At 44.6% G+C, this 15,477-nt stretch overlaps 1 long non-coding RNA gene across 1 annotated transcript; it reads right to left on the bottom strand.

The window, feature by feature from the left end:
- Positions 1-10,084: 10,084 nt before the first annotated feature.
- On the bottom strand, positions 10,085-15,471 carry LOC123133562 (uncharacterized). The gene is made up of 3 exons (XR_006465295.1): positions 14,413-15,471; positions 13,380-13,451; positions 10,085-10,432 (listed from the first exon to the last, which is right to left on the bottom strand). It is a non-coding gene; the product is annotated as an uncharacterized lncRNA (long non-coding RNA).
- Positions 15,472-15,477: the final 6 nt, after the last annotated feature.

The raw sequence follows: 15,477 nt of genomic DNA on the forward strand, positions 1-15,477 counted from the left end.
CCCGCCGCCGCATGGCCGCGCCGGCCGTGCCCGTGGCTGCGTTCTGCCCAGCCGGCCGGCCGTACCACGGCCTCCGCACCGTTGACGCGCCCCGCGTCTTTTCGCGTGGCTGTGCGCCGCGCTGCGCCCGTGCCCGGCCATCCGGCCTCCGCCAGGCTGTGCCCGTGGCCGGCGAGCCCGAGGGGCGGTGGCAGTTGCAGTAACTGCACGGAAGAAGACAGGGAAATTTTATCCCTTCGCCTTTTTGCACTAAGATCCTCCCATATGCAGAAAATGGCAAAATAGGCTGAAACAGGGGTTAAATCGGTCCTAATAAGAGTACTAATTACTAGTATTTACCTGTTTTAGACCCGTTGTTTCAAATATTTTTCTGTTGACTATAATGCTCCAGAAATTTAAGATATAAATAATTTCCATGCCTATAAAGGAGATTATTTATATCTATTATTTGCAATTGAGATTTTGAATCTCTTGCAAAGATAAATTCAGTACCTCTGCAGTACTGTATCTCCGTTGAGTACGAGGTATTCCGGAATGTTTCTATGATGTATCTATTTCCATGTTAACCACATGTCGAGATTAATACATCTATTTGCAATTGAGATTTTCAATTTCTTGCAAATACAGAGGCAAAATTCTTAGTGATTTCTTCAAATTGATGTATTGAGATCACAAGGTACTGTGTAGATCTACTGCTTTGCAGATTATCACCACTACAGTTAAAGCCTACATTTTGTCATTTTGACATTATGATTGCTTAACAAAGTGCTCTCCCACATATTTTACTATGTCGTGACATAAGGCATTACGAGTGAATATCTAGTGATTTCATCATATTATACTCCCTAGTGCTGCGAGATCTACTCCATTTTGGAGATTATCTTCAAATGTTATACTTAGCAATTTGAGATTCACACTAATGGTTTCAAGCTAAGTTCTTGAAATATACATTAATTTTGCAAAATTCATTACAACACTAATCATGATGGTCTTTAGTTTACTACTCGTAAATTAATTATCTCTGGTTTGCCCTTATAAGTAATAGATGGCTAAGTAATTTGAGGCTATTGCCCTCAATGGCCACAACTTACTTAAGCGGGTCATGGACATCAAGATCAGTCTTGCCTCCCATAGGATAGCGCGTGCAATCCAAGCCACGCCACCGGGATGCAAAGGACCACAAGGGTAATGGTTTGAAACTCACTTCAAACCCTCAACCTGACACCATCAAGTTGTCACGAGACCGTATGAGCATGGAGAGCATGATGGTTGAATATGCATCAACCGACATGTTTGGAGCCTATACATTTAGTCTCTTAGTCTCCTTGGTGATCTATTCATTTATGTCCATTTATGATGTCCTAATAAGAACATGATTATTGTTGTCATCATATATTGTATATCACAATATATTGTATGAGCACTTTGATACAAATACATTTGTATGTATTCTATATATCTGACAGTGATTTTCGCATTGAGAATCTTCATGTCTATATATAGATTTCTACAGGGTTAATCTGATGAAAAATGGTATGTGCCTTGTGGACATATATGCACCACAAACTTTATAAATACGGAAGTCCATGTGGCGTGGGAGGGTTACCATGCGGACCACTTAGTAGTAGCCCTGGGTGGTTCACCCCGCGCTGGTACTATGTTGTACCTGTAGCGCTGGGTTAGCCCTGCGCTGCTACTAATTAAGAGTAGTGCGGGCTCCCTACCACTCCTAATAGACTTTTCCCTAGTAGTGTGAAGTGAAGCTCGCAGCTGATCACAGAGGAGCAGCAACTCTGACGAGCGGGCGGGCTCCATGGCTGAGACACTCGGGCCATGGCGGGCAGTGGCGCGGCGTCTACGCTCTAGCCTAGAGTGTGGCCTGTCTCTACAAGCTGCTATCTCGGTGGATAACAAGGTCCTGGTTGCAAAGCCCGTAAGCACAATAAAGTAGTTGTTGCAAAGGTCTTCGACTGGCTGGGGTGATTGATCAAACGGTTGTTTTGGACGGCGTCTGACGGTTGCCAAGATGTTCGATCTAATTGGTTTATCATCGGGTGGACGCCTAGTTACAATTCTTCATTTTTTTTGAACTCATAATTTCAACAGTATCAACTATGGAAATATACGAGTAAAAAAGGTGCACATTTACAACCAGCTTTTACATATCCACATAATGAAAGAACAAACAAAAATGGAGAAGATACAACGGTGCGAGATCCATGTTCATTCCAATTTTTTCAACTATGTGACTGTACAGTCAGTTGCCAAAATTCATAGTTGAAAGGGCCAAGGGCACTCGAAAGCTAGTAGAGAGGTGCTAGCTTCAGTTGCAGAAAACATCGAAGGAGCGCCCGACGTGAGAGGTCATCGTCGTCGTGTTGGAGTGGAGCTCGCAGCTGCTCGCGGAGCTGAGGCGGAGGAGCAGCAACGCTGGCGAGCGACAACGCTCCATGACCGAGACGCTCGGGCCATGGCGGGGCGGCGGCACGACGGCTATGCTCTAGCCTAGGGTGTGGCCTGTCTTGGCCAGCTGCTGTCTTGGTGGACAACAAGGTCCTAGTTGCAAAGCCCCTAAGCACAACAAGATAGTTGTTGCAAAGGTCCTCGACTAACTGGGGCGGCAGATCAGACAGTTGTTTCGGACGGCATCTGGCGGTTGCCAAGATGGCCGATCTAACTGGTTTATCATTAGACGAGCGCGTAATACTGCTTTAAAAGAAAGCCCACCACGCATAAACAGTATATACTCCTATTCTTTATCTTTTCTTGAACTCAATAACTGTATATGCAGATTCAACTATATCAACTATGGATATATAAGAGTAAAAAAGGCCCACATTTACAACCAGATTTTACATATCCACAGAATGACATGACAAACAAAAATGGAGAAGATACAACGCCAGATCGCAAAAACAAAGTCGGTCCTACAAGCAACCCCACGTTCTCCATGAGTTGCTTTCAATTTAACAAAGAAACATGCCGTAACCTGATATCAATCTCTATAAAATTTTGGCGGGGAGCAAAACATGGCAAGCGCAAGGTCCATTGGATTGGTTGAGACAAAAGGTGAACAATAAGAGGACTGCAGGACTAGGTTTCCGTTATTCTGAAACTACGTTGATGAGAGCGACTGGGCCACAATAATTTTCATGAAATTATTTCCCTGTGTGCTTGTGGTGGCAAAATATACCATTAGATAATCAAAGTTTAAAATCGCAGGGCGAAATCTAAGCGATCGCGCCGCTATCACGGATCTGAAACCACCCCGCGATTTGCTGCCTTCCCAAAATCGCGGGAGATCGCCTCGCTATCGCGGGCGATTGCGTCGTTTCTTCCTTACTTGTCGCGGCAAAAAATTTGGCCGCTATTCCCTCTCGCCCGTGATCTTAAACTTTGTAGATAATTCAGAGATGTTAATAGGCTGGATGGCAATGACAGAAGTCAAATATCAGTCATTTATGAACCCACAAAATAGTGAATTCATCATGCTCTTATGTATATTTTCCCCTAAAAACTGTTACAATTAATTATGTGGATAATCTCCACGTTGTAATTGGGAGGCAGTTAGCCATATGCTAACCGTCGCATCTTTCTCTCCCTTCTCTTCCAAACGCCGCGTCCGGTGGATGCGTCCCCTCAGGGATATATAATGTATGGAAATGTTAACGCCCACACGTGTGGGCGTTTGCAAATCACCCACACGCCTCCATCACCACTCATTTTGCCACATATGAATAGATGACATCAGCAGATTTTTTTTTGGTTTTCAGCTTAAAAATGTTGTATCTCCTCAATAAAAAAGCGAACTAAAAATTCATTTTCACCATTAAATCCGCCTCGACGAGATCTTCAAAACTAGACCCCATGTTGATATGTTTCGACGAATTTTTTTTTTTTGCCAGAAGTTGCCACGATGTTTACACTGCAGTTGCCATAGAGCTTAAACTAAAGTTGCCATGTGGCAATTTTAGTTTGTAGATCATGGCAATTTTAGTATTTTGATGATGGCTACTCCAGTAATTTGACCATGAAAATTATTTTTTGTATGAACCATGGCAATTTTACGTGCATGTATCATGGCAATTTTAGTTTATGGTTCATAGCAAGTCTACTTTCTTAATTCCCCATTTTATAAATGTCAAAATTTACTTTTAAATATAGAAGAAAATAGCTGAAACATATCATGGCAACTTCAGTGTAAACATCATGGCAATTCATATGCAATAAACATGGCAACTTTTAATCCAAAAAAAATTTCATCAAAACATATCAACATGGGATCTAGTTTCGAAGATCTCATCGCGAGGGATTTAATGGTGAAAACGGATTTTCAATCGGATTTTTCGTTTAAGAGATATAACATTTTAAAAACTGAAAATCCAAAAAAAATCCTGCATGCATGTATGCGATGACGTAGCAATTTGTTTACATTAGAGACGTGTGGTGCGTCTCCCTTTCTATCACACGTGTGGTAATTAGCGCGACCCATAATGTAAAACATCATCAATGAAGAGGACAGTTGATTTCATTCTCAATACGTTATCAGCACGCTCTACCACGAGCAAACAAGAGGGAAGCAGCATGGCCGTTGCGCTTACCGGCCACCGTGCCGTACAGCCTCTGGCCATGCCCGCCCGCGCTCCGTGGCCGCCCTGTGCCCTGTAGCGCCGCGCAAGTGGCCGCCCGGCCTCCCAGTTCACGCTCGTCTCCCCAGACAGCAGCGGCTCGCGCGGAGACGCCTCTCCCATGGCCTGCGCATGATACCATCGCCATCGGCGCTGAACGTAGCGAGCATGCTGGTCGTGCATGTGTTGCATGCAATGCATACTCCTGTACAAAGGAAATCCATCAACATGGATAGACCATGATCGGAGCCCTTGCTTGACAGCGGGATCCCGCACACGGCACACCATGCGTGTGCGTGTTGACGGAGCCTTTGCTCTGCGCTTCGTTCGGCGGCAACGTTCCGCCCTGCGCCCGGCCTTCGCGCCGTCCGGCTGCCCCGGCAGGCCTCGCGCCAGCCGCACCCGTGGCCGCGCGCCGCACCCCACGCCCGGCTGCCCGGCCTTCGCGCCGCGCCCGCCCGCCGCCGCCGCATGGCCGTGCCGGCCGTGCCCGTGGCTGCGTTCTGCCCAGCCGGCCGGCCGTACCACGGCCTCCGCGCCGTTGACGCGCCCCGCGTCTTTCCGCCTGGCTGTGCGCCGCGCTGCTCCCGTGCCCGGCCGTCCGGCCTCCGCCAGGCTGTGCCCGTGGCCGGCGAGCCCGAGGGGCGGTGGCAGTTGCAGTAACTGCACGGGAGAAGACAGAGAAATTTTATCCCTTCGCCTTTTTGCACTAAGATCCTTCCATATGCAGGAAATGGCAAAATAGGCTGAAACAGGGGTTAAATCGGTCCTAATAAGAGTACTAATTACTAGTATTTACCTGTTTTAGACCCGTTGTTTCAAATATTTTTCTGTTGAGTATAATGCTCCAGAAATTTAAGATATAAATAATTTCCATGCCTATAAAGAAGATTATTTATATCTATTATTTGCAATTGAGATTCCGAATCTCTTGCAGAGATAAATTCAGTACCTCTGCAGTACTGTATCTCCGTTGAGTATGAGGTATTCCGGAATGTTTGTATGATGTATCTATTTCCATGTTAACCACATGTCGAGATTAATACGTCTATTTGCAATTGAGATTTTCAATTTCTTGCAAATACAGAGGCAAAATTCTTAGTGATTTCTTCAAATTGATGTATTGAGATCATAAGGTAGTATGTAGATCTACCGCTTTGCAGATTATCACCACTACAGTTAAAGCCTACATTTTGTCATTTTGACATTATGATTCCTTAACAAAGTTCTCTCCCACATATTTTACTATGTCGTGACATAAGGCATTACGAGTGAGTATCTACTGATTTCATAATATTATACTCCCTAGTGCTGCGAGATCTACTCCATTTTGGAGATTATCTTCAAATGTTATACTTAGCAATTTGAGATTCACACTAATGGTCTCAAGCTAAGTTCTTGAAATATCCATTAATTTTGCAAAATTCATTACAACACTAATCATAATGGTCTTTAATTTACTACTCGTAAATTAATTATCTCTGGTTTGCCCCTATAAGTAATAGATGGCTAAGTAATTTGAGGCTCTTGCCCTCAATGGCCACAACTTACTGAAGCGGGTCATGGACATCAAGATCAGTCTTGCCTCCCATAGGATAGCGCGTGCAATCCAAGCCACGCCACCGGGACGCAAAGGACCACAAGGGTAATGATTTTAAACTCACTTCAAACCCTCAACCTAACACCATCAAGCTGTCACGAGACCCTATGAGCATGGAGAGCATGATGGTTGAATATGCATCAACCGACATGTTTGGAGACTATACATTTAGTCTCTTAGTCTCCTTGGTGATCTATTCATTTATGTCCATTTATAATGTCCTAATAAGAACATGATTATTGTTGTCATCATATATTATATATCACAATATATTGTATCAGCACTTTGATACAAATACATTTGTATGTATTCTATATATCTGACAGTGATTTTCACATTGAGAATCTTCATGTCTATATATAGATTTCTACGGGAGTCAATCCGATGAAAAATGGTATGTGCCTTGGGACATATGCACCACAAACTTTATACACACGGAAGTTCATGTGGCGTGGGAGGGTTACCATGGGGACCACTTAGTAGTAGCCCTGGGTGGTTCACCCCGCGCTGGTACTATGTTGTACCTGTAGCGCTGGGTTAGCCCTGCGCTGCTACTAATTAAGAGTAGTGCAGGCTCCCTACTACTCCTAATAGACTTTTTCCTAGTAGTGTGAAGTGGAGCTCGCAGCTGATCACAGAGGAGCAGCAACTCCGACGAGCGGGCGGGCTCCATGCCTGAGACACTCGGGCCATGGCGGGCAGTGGCGCGGTGTCTACGCTCTAGCCTAGAGTGTGGCCTGTCTCGACAAGCTGCTATCTCGGTGGATAACAAGGTCCTAGTTGCAAAGCCCGTAAGCACAATAAAGTAGTTGTTGCAAAGGTCTTCAACTGGCTGGGGTGATTGATCAAACGGTTGTTTTGGACGGCGTTTGACGGTTGCCAAGATGTTCGATCTAATTGGTTTATCATCTGGTGGACGCGTAGTTACAATTCTACATTTTTTTTGAACTCAATAATTTCAACTGTATCAACTATGGAAATATACGAGTAAAACAGGTGCACATTTACAACCATCTTTTACATATCCACAGAATGAAAGAACAAACAAAAATGGAGAAGATACAACGGTGCGAGATCCATGTTCATTCCAATTTTTTCAAATATGTGACTGTACAGTCAGTTGCCAGAATTCATGGTTGAAAGGGCCAACGGCACTCAAAAGCTAGTAGAGAGGTGCTAGCTTCAGTTGCAGGAAACGTCGAAGGAGCGCCCGACGTGAGAGGTCATCGTCGTCGTGTTGGAGTGAAGCTCGCAGCTGCTCGCGGAGCTGAGGCAGAGGAGCAGCAACGCCGGCGAGCGACAACGCTCCATGACCGAGACGCTCGGGCCATGGCGGGGCGGCGGCACGGCGGCTACGCTCTAGCCTAGGGTGTGGCCTGTCTTGGCCAGCTGCTGTCTTGGTGGACAACAAGGTCCTAGTTGCAAAGCCCCTAAGCACAACAAGATAGTTGTTGCAAAGGTCCTCGACTAGCTGGGGCGGTAGATCAGACGGTTGTTTCAGACAGCATCTGGCGGTTGCCAAGATGGCGGATCTAACTGGTTTATCAATAGACGGGCGCGTAATACTGCTTTAAAAGAAAGCCCACCACGCATAAACAGTATATACTCCTATTCTTTATCTTTTCTTGAACTCAATAACTGTATATGCAGATTCAACTGTATCAACTATGGAAATATACGAGTAAAAAAGGCGCACATTTACAACTAGCTTTTACATATCCACATAATGACAGGACAAACAAAAATGGAGAAGATACAACGCCAGATCGCAAAAACAAAGTCGGTCCTACAAGCAACCCCCACGTTCTCCATGAGTTGCTTTCAATTTAACAAAGAAACATGCCGATAACCTGATATCAATCTCTATAAAATTTTGGCGGGGAGCAAAACATGGCAAGCGCAAGGTCCATTGGATTGGTTGAGACAAAAGGTGAACAATAAGAGGACTGGAGGACTGGGTTTCCGTTATTCTGAAACTACGTTGATGAGAGCGACTGGGCCACAATAATTTTCATGAAATTATTTCCCTCTGTGCTTGTGGTGGCAAAATATACCATTAGATAATTTAGAGATGTTAATAGGCTGGATGGCAATGACAGAAGTCAAATATCAGTCATTTATGAACCCACAAAATAGTGAATTCATCATGCTCTTATGTATATTTTCCCCTAAAAACATTGCATTGAGAATTATAATTGTGTGTATAATTGGACAGTGAATTAATTGATGCAGAGGTTACATGGGCTCGAGAAATCGGTCACACAAGACAGAAAAAGAAACAGAGGGTCTCTACTCAATAAGCTGTGGTGAGATAGCCCACGGAAGGATAGGGGTCGACTCTTGCGGTTCCGGCTTCCATATGTCATCTGACAATGTTCATGTAAGAGCAACTCTAGCAGACCCCACATTTTACCGAACTGTAAACTGTGTTTGCAGTTCGCACGAGGGCGCTTGTGCAGGCTAAAAAACGCGGCGGTGGAATAGAAACCGCAAACAAACCCGTAAAATTTTTAAAAAGTTGTTTCACGTGAGAAATTTAAGCAACAGCTTGCCGGAGCTCGCTCGCATAGATGGTCTTCTTTGCATAAGTTCATACACAGCACATACGTACATATTAAAGGTCGCCGCAGCTAGACAGGGCCTACAATACCGCACCACTACAATAAAACTGAGCTCATCGGAGCTCCTGCGGTAGCTGCCCACCGGCGGCGCTCAGTCGGAGTCGGATGAGTCGGACGAGTCGAGGTCGATGTAGAGCTTCGCCTGCTCCGCCTTCATCACGGGCAGGTCAGCCTCCTTCGATGCGTGCACCTGCCATGTCGTGATGCCCGTCTCGAGGAAGAGCCGCTCGCGCCGGATGCGCTCTTCAATCTCCTCCTACTCCCTCGCCGATCGCTCGAGGACGACGCGCTCGAGGAGCTCCTCCTGAAGGCAGGTAGTCCTCGGGCCCGATGACGCCTCGGCGCGGCGGCGCATCGGGCACGACGCGAGGCGAGAGCTCCTCCTCCGCTTCCTCAGGCTCTCTCTTCACCGGAACGAGCCGCGAGCTTGATCCACCCGCGGATGAGCTCCCCGCGGACCAGTTGCCGAAGGATGCGTGGCGGTGACGGGCGAGCTCGCGATCGAAGTCCTCGAGCTCCGCAGCGGTCGAAGGCCGGCAACGGCCGGCTACCGCGGTTGAGCCACCGACGCCCCCCCCCCCCCCCGGCTTGCGCGCGGCGGCGGCGCTGCTCCTCATCCCAGAGCCGTCCATGGCTTTCGGAGGCTCGCCAGCAGCGAGAAATCGAGCGGCGCGGTGGGGAATTGGGGGCAAACGCGACTGGGGGGGGATAGGGTTTCGCCCCGCAAACCCGCGATTATACTGGTTCGGGGAAAGCGTTTGCGGGCTGCGCCAAAAAAATTTACGGGCCGAACAACGATGCGGGCTCTGATCTGACCAGAATATTGGGCCGAGCCCGTATAATCGCCGGAATTATGCGGGTTCGCGCCGGATGCGGGGTCTGCTAGAGTTGCTCTAACACTTCCACAAGCAGCAGAACTAGTACTCTGGGCCTGCTCAAGGCGCGGAGCATAACCCACAAACCCTAACACCATGGAACCGCCTTGCACTTTTGTTATGCGCAAGGCTTCCAAAGGAAAATGTTTAAGGTAAAATTTCGTTTCTGCCACTCTAGATTTCGCCAATGTTTAACCTGAATTTTGTACCATGCAAAAGCCTTGTCTCGAAATAGAATCGCCTTGCTACCCCCTTCGACGATTCCCATCGTTCATGAGGACTCCGTATGATGACTTGACTTAATGGAGAATCTTCCCCTGTTTGATATATGCAATAAATTGATCTATAATTATACAGCATTGAACACGATAACCAAACGGAAAACAGTGTGAAAATGAGCACAGATGCAGAGTAAAAGCAAGAACAACCGATACACGGGCTTGCATTAACGTGCGACAATAAAGCAAATGAACCACAACGCACTTATTCATCGAACGCCTTTATGGCTTCATGCCGGTTGACAAGTAGTGTACAGAAATGGGACAATAGACTGAGATAGCAAATCATGCGATTAATTCCAGCATGGTCAACTTCACAGTTCACCAATGTATCCTACATAGAGGGTCAGTTTTCAGGTTGAGTGGACGAAGAAATGGAACCCAAGTAGCCATTTCACCATCTCGGCCACCACAATGTAACTCTAGATACCTGCAGAGCAATCAACGTCATCAGTCAAACAAATTTGTACTATTCTTTTGGGAAAATTTAAGTTATATCTCACAATTTTTGCATGACTCAAATAATAAACATTAGCTTCACCATTGTGGAAACTTGGCCAAAAGCTCAAAGTTGAATCATCTCAGCTATTGGACAACATCAACAAAACTGTTAATTTCAACTTTCAAGTGACACACCTTCAACTTCTATTGTTGATATATTCCTAAATTTTGGCAACATCTGATCGCAGCAGAAGCTAAAAGACCAGTGATTCAAATTATCCAAATCAAGTACTCCCTCCGTAAAGAAATATAAGAGTGTTTAGATTACTACTTAGCTTCTGGAGAATAAAACAGATGCATCTGGTTTGTAGCTTATAGGTGTACTTTTATAAATGTACGAGTTAGATAGTCGGTCACAAATCAAAATAAATAAAATTCATGCAGTACAAGCCTCAAGCAACGGATAATGCATCATCTAACTTATTAGTGCTCCCTCCATTAATATTATTTTACAATTTTTGGTGTACTGTTCTCCACCAATTCAGGAACTGTTATGATGGTAAGCAGTCCTGTCATGCAACTTCATGATTTCACCCTAGGCTGGCCATCCTACAACTGACCATGTTATTTTCTAAGGTTCGTGCAGTTCACAACTTTCCACTTGAATTAGGAGATTGGCAAGTCAGAAAAGAAATGGAAAGAGAAGCCGGACAAGCAACCAATGTAAGCAGATGTAAACAAAAGAAAGAGAGATCGTGCATTAATGATGGTACCATGATTGTGCGTGGATGGTATCATGATGAACAAATATAATGATTCGTTTTAGTGCTTACTCTTTTTTTCCGTGAGTTTGTTCTCACCCAGTGTCCCTTGAATAGTGTGTTTAAGATTGTATCAGTTGTGACCTTTGCTGATTCATCACTTCCACAATTGCTACCCCAGCAAGTAGCAAGCAAATGGTTTCAGCTAGCTGATAAGGGTAGCAAGCAAAAAATTTCAGCTAGCTGATAAGGGGTCCTGATGAATGTTGTCGCCGATTCATCACTACCTTGGTTAGTGGTTGTGAGTCATAAATCTGTTCTATTGCTGACTTACCTTACTAGGTACTAGGCTGACTTTTCTCCACTTGAACTTTTCCATGGTTTTGCAAGCATTACTTGCCTTGAGGATCTGTTTTCCACTTCATTATAAGAGGCGAAAAACTCCCAAAGTCAACTGGAGAAAAGGATAAATGCATTCAAATGTTTTATAGTTGTGATAATATTGTATTTTCAGTAGTTGTGATCTTGAAAAGTACAAATGTAATTTTCTTTTGGTCCTACAACTCGTAGCTGTAGAGCTGTGATTATATTTATTGAACTCCATGGCTGGTCTCTAGCTTGGGCTTGATAATCCTCACATGTACTCCCTCCGTAAAGAAATATAAGAGCGTTTAGATCACTACTTTAGTGAACTAAACGCTCTTATATTTCTTTACAGAGGGAGTATATATTTGCTTATGTTGTATGTACCTATTTGATTCCCTGTGTAGCAACAGAACAGAGTTTAAGATCAAGAGGTTGGTGGGGTTTGGCGGGGAGGGACCGGTGGCGGTTGGGTGACATTAGGGGATCAACCCGATCCCTGAGCTGGTTCCCTGTGGGAATGAACCAACCGAGCGAAGCCTAAAGGTCCAAGTGTAGTAGGATGGCGGAATCCCGAGAATCATCACACAGGTTGTAAAAATCCTTTTCCATATCAATCTCCTATCTAGAGAAGGGGCTCAAGAGGTAGCCAAGATCTGTTGAAGAAGCTCAGAAAGATCAAAGAACGCATGGGGATGGCCGAGATAGGCACTCTGCTATTATATGCTCTCCAGATTATACCAGCTTAGGCTTCATAATCATTGATTGAGGAACCCGGTCAATCAGCAAGAGATGGAATGAGGGGCATTTTAGGCCACCGCATGAAAGAATTTTAAGTTTTCATCTCCGAAGCAGACCCATCTGATAGTAACGCGCTGATAGTGGGGGAGTTGTTAATGCGATGTTTAATAATTCCCGTGAAGTTCCTTTCTGCAACAGATATAGGCCTTAGTTCTTAAATTCCATCTGGAGGCTCAACAAACCAAGTTCCAATTCGCAACCATCCACGAGAGGCCGGAAAGATTTCTGCTCCTGATTTCAAAGGTTCTTCTAGTGTTATTTAGTTTAGATGAGATGTGCCGCTGATGTCTCTGTTTAGCCAAGGAAGCCTACAAGCTTGTTGAAGCACCTCTACAAAACATGGGTACTCAACCCAAAAGTCCTCAAAGCGGAAGATTTGCTTTAGATACTTTGTTCTGAAAGGATGGAACATAATGTATGTATTCGAGGCGAATCTAGAAGAGGTTTAACAATGGTCTTAGGGAAGACTGTGGACCAGGCACCACCGGTGAAAACCCCTGCATACTAGTAGTTCGAATTTAATTACTGTTTTTTCAGAAAAGAATGAAAATAAAACCTTTGTGTAGCATAAGGCACTCAAAATGTACTAAGAGTCCGTTTTTATGTTCTAAATCTCAAATTTAAGCGAGTGTGTCCAAAAGTAAATTATAGATACTGAAATTTATTAGATATAGCAAGATTACTATCGTCTATTTCCTTCACAAGAACAGTATCATACATATATATTAGATAGGTCATGCTTTAATGAAATATACCATGGTATTGTCTATTTCCCTATTTATTACTAGCTCCTTAATGGTAATGGATGAACTACTACGTCCTGCAAGGGAAGATGAAAATGTCTGTATACACATGTGAGTTAAAGTGAAATAAACATAATGCTAAGAAAAATATTGAAGCACTCTATAGACACATAGCCACATATCAAGTGCGATGTGGCAACTAGTAAAAACAGAACAGAAAAGTATCCACGAAACAAAGGACAGAAAAAAAAATCAGTGATGGGCTTACCTGCTCAATCAGTACATCACTATAGCACATCCATCTGCTCGGTTCCATCATTTCCATGACGAATGGCCATGACTACAAGCAAAGGTAAGGAACCAATGACATACCAACAAATTGTCAAAAGTCAAATAGATATGAGGGGATCTGATACAACATCAGGAGTAGATCAAAAAAAAAAATCTACTATTAAATAAAGAGAATATTCTCAAGAGTAGTTATCCAAAATTATTCTTAAGCTTGATCCACTCCATATATCAGATAAAATATAATATATCCAATACTAACAAATTTTAGCAAAAAAGGTGATCATGACTATTCATATTTTAAACAAATTTAGCCAGCTTTTTTTTATAAAATCCATTTATTATTTTACTCTCGCACAAATGAACTCGCCACTTGCAGAATGACCCTTCTGAAAGTGTTAAACATAAACAACTGTTTGGTAAATATCGAGCCAAATCCTTATTATATATTTAAGTTTAGATCACAATAATGTTAGAACTATAACCAGCTTTAAGTTTCTGAATGTGCCAATTGAGCTACCTATTTGACATTCCACTTGGTTCAAGCTAGATTTTCTCCATGTAGTTGACTTCAGTTTCCAACCACTATGGTCTCATCTTGAGAAACAACATCTGCTCTTTAGCTATGCACTAATGCATTAATACTACTATTATACAATTCTTGAATATGCCAATAGAAATGCGACAATCAAACTTAATTGAATTACTGACTATTCAAAGAAATGCCAATCTTCCTCAAGTCCCAATCTTTGTGTGAGATAAAGAATTTGCCACCTCTCACTCAAACAGCATAACTACATGGAACGCCACCACATAAACATCCGAAAAGAACACAGTAACGAACAACTTTGCTATATGCTGAAGAGATCAACCAGCAGCAAAACAAACAAGTGATATGAACTACATGATTTTTTTTCAATTTCACATGATGTGAATGGCATGGCATCACATCAACCAATAAGCAAAAGATAAATGTGTTTTCTTATATCCATAGTGTAAAGGCATGATATTACCTGCACCTGCAGCATAGACACTTTCGAGTGGATAATATTGAGCTATGTTGTTAGTTACGCCAAGTTTCATGAACTGCAATGATTCAAGCTGGATCGTGAATAAGCCCATAATTGTCCACAGGAGCACAACATTATTGTCCTCAGCAAATGCTAGTATCATAGGCAAATGTCGCTTCTCCTTCGAATTCATGGAAAGTAGCTTGTCCAGTTCAATAGTTTTTCCCAGCACCCATGAAGCAACGTCATCGCAATCGGTCTTCCTCTTCCATAGTTGGGCGCTCAAGCGTGACAGATAAATGAAACCAACGCCACCACCCTCCGCCCACATAACCGAGAAGTTGCAATCGCCCCTGGCAAGCCATACTATCAGAAAGCAACCAGTAAAGGGAATCCCCAACTAGAACACCAGGACATAACTTATTGATCCTAGGGCAGAGTTGGGTCACAGAACTCGAAGCCTTGGATTGAAGCGGTGTTGACATGAGATTACCCCATTCACCAGTCTCCGACGAGTAAACACAGGTGATTGCCCGTGTATGTTGTTGGTTTGTCTCTGTGTCTACCAAGACAACCTGGAAGTGTTGGATGTCGCGCGAAGCACCGTCCCATTGATCCGCATCTTCTTTGCATCGAACCCCGGGGGAGCGACAATGCGGTGCAGTTCGCCGGTGACGGGGTCCCACACCAGGACCTGGAGCCGCGTCACCTGGAACATGAGTACGAGACCATGGCGGCATCCAAGGGTTAGGATGTGGCCGTCGACCGGCAAGCAGAAGCGGCCATCCGAGACACGATTGGGGGGATCCATGGTTGGTATGAAGGCGAGAGAGAGGAAGAACCCGAGGAGAGGAGGGTTGCGGCGGTGGTGGAGGCGGAAGCGGCGGGAGAAGCCGTGGTCGGAGATGAGGTTGCGCCAGCGCTTGGAGACGAGGGAGGCGCGAGGGAGGGAGGACGGATCTGGCGGGAGGCGGAGGAGGATCTCGGAGAGGAGGTTGTCGTCCTCCAGCGGCGGGGCCGCCGCCGGCGAGGGTGGGCTGCGGCTACTCATCTCGCCCAGGTCACAGC

Source organism: Triticum aestivum, chromosome 6B, assembly GCF_018294505.1.
Source record: "Triticum aestivum cultivar Chinese Spring chromosome 6B, IWGSC CS RefSeq v2.1, whole genome shotgun sequence".
Taxonomy (NCBI): domain Eukaryota; kingdom Viridiplantae; phylum Streptophyta; class Magnoliopsida; order Poales; family Poaceae; genus Triticum; species Triticum aestivum.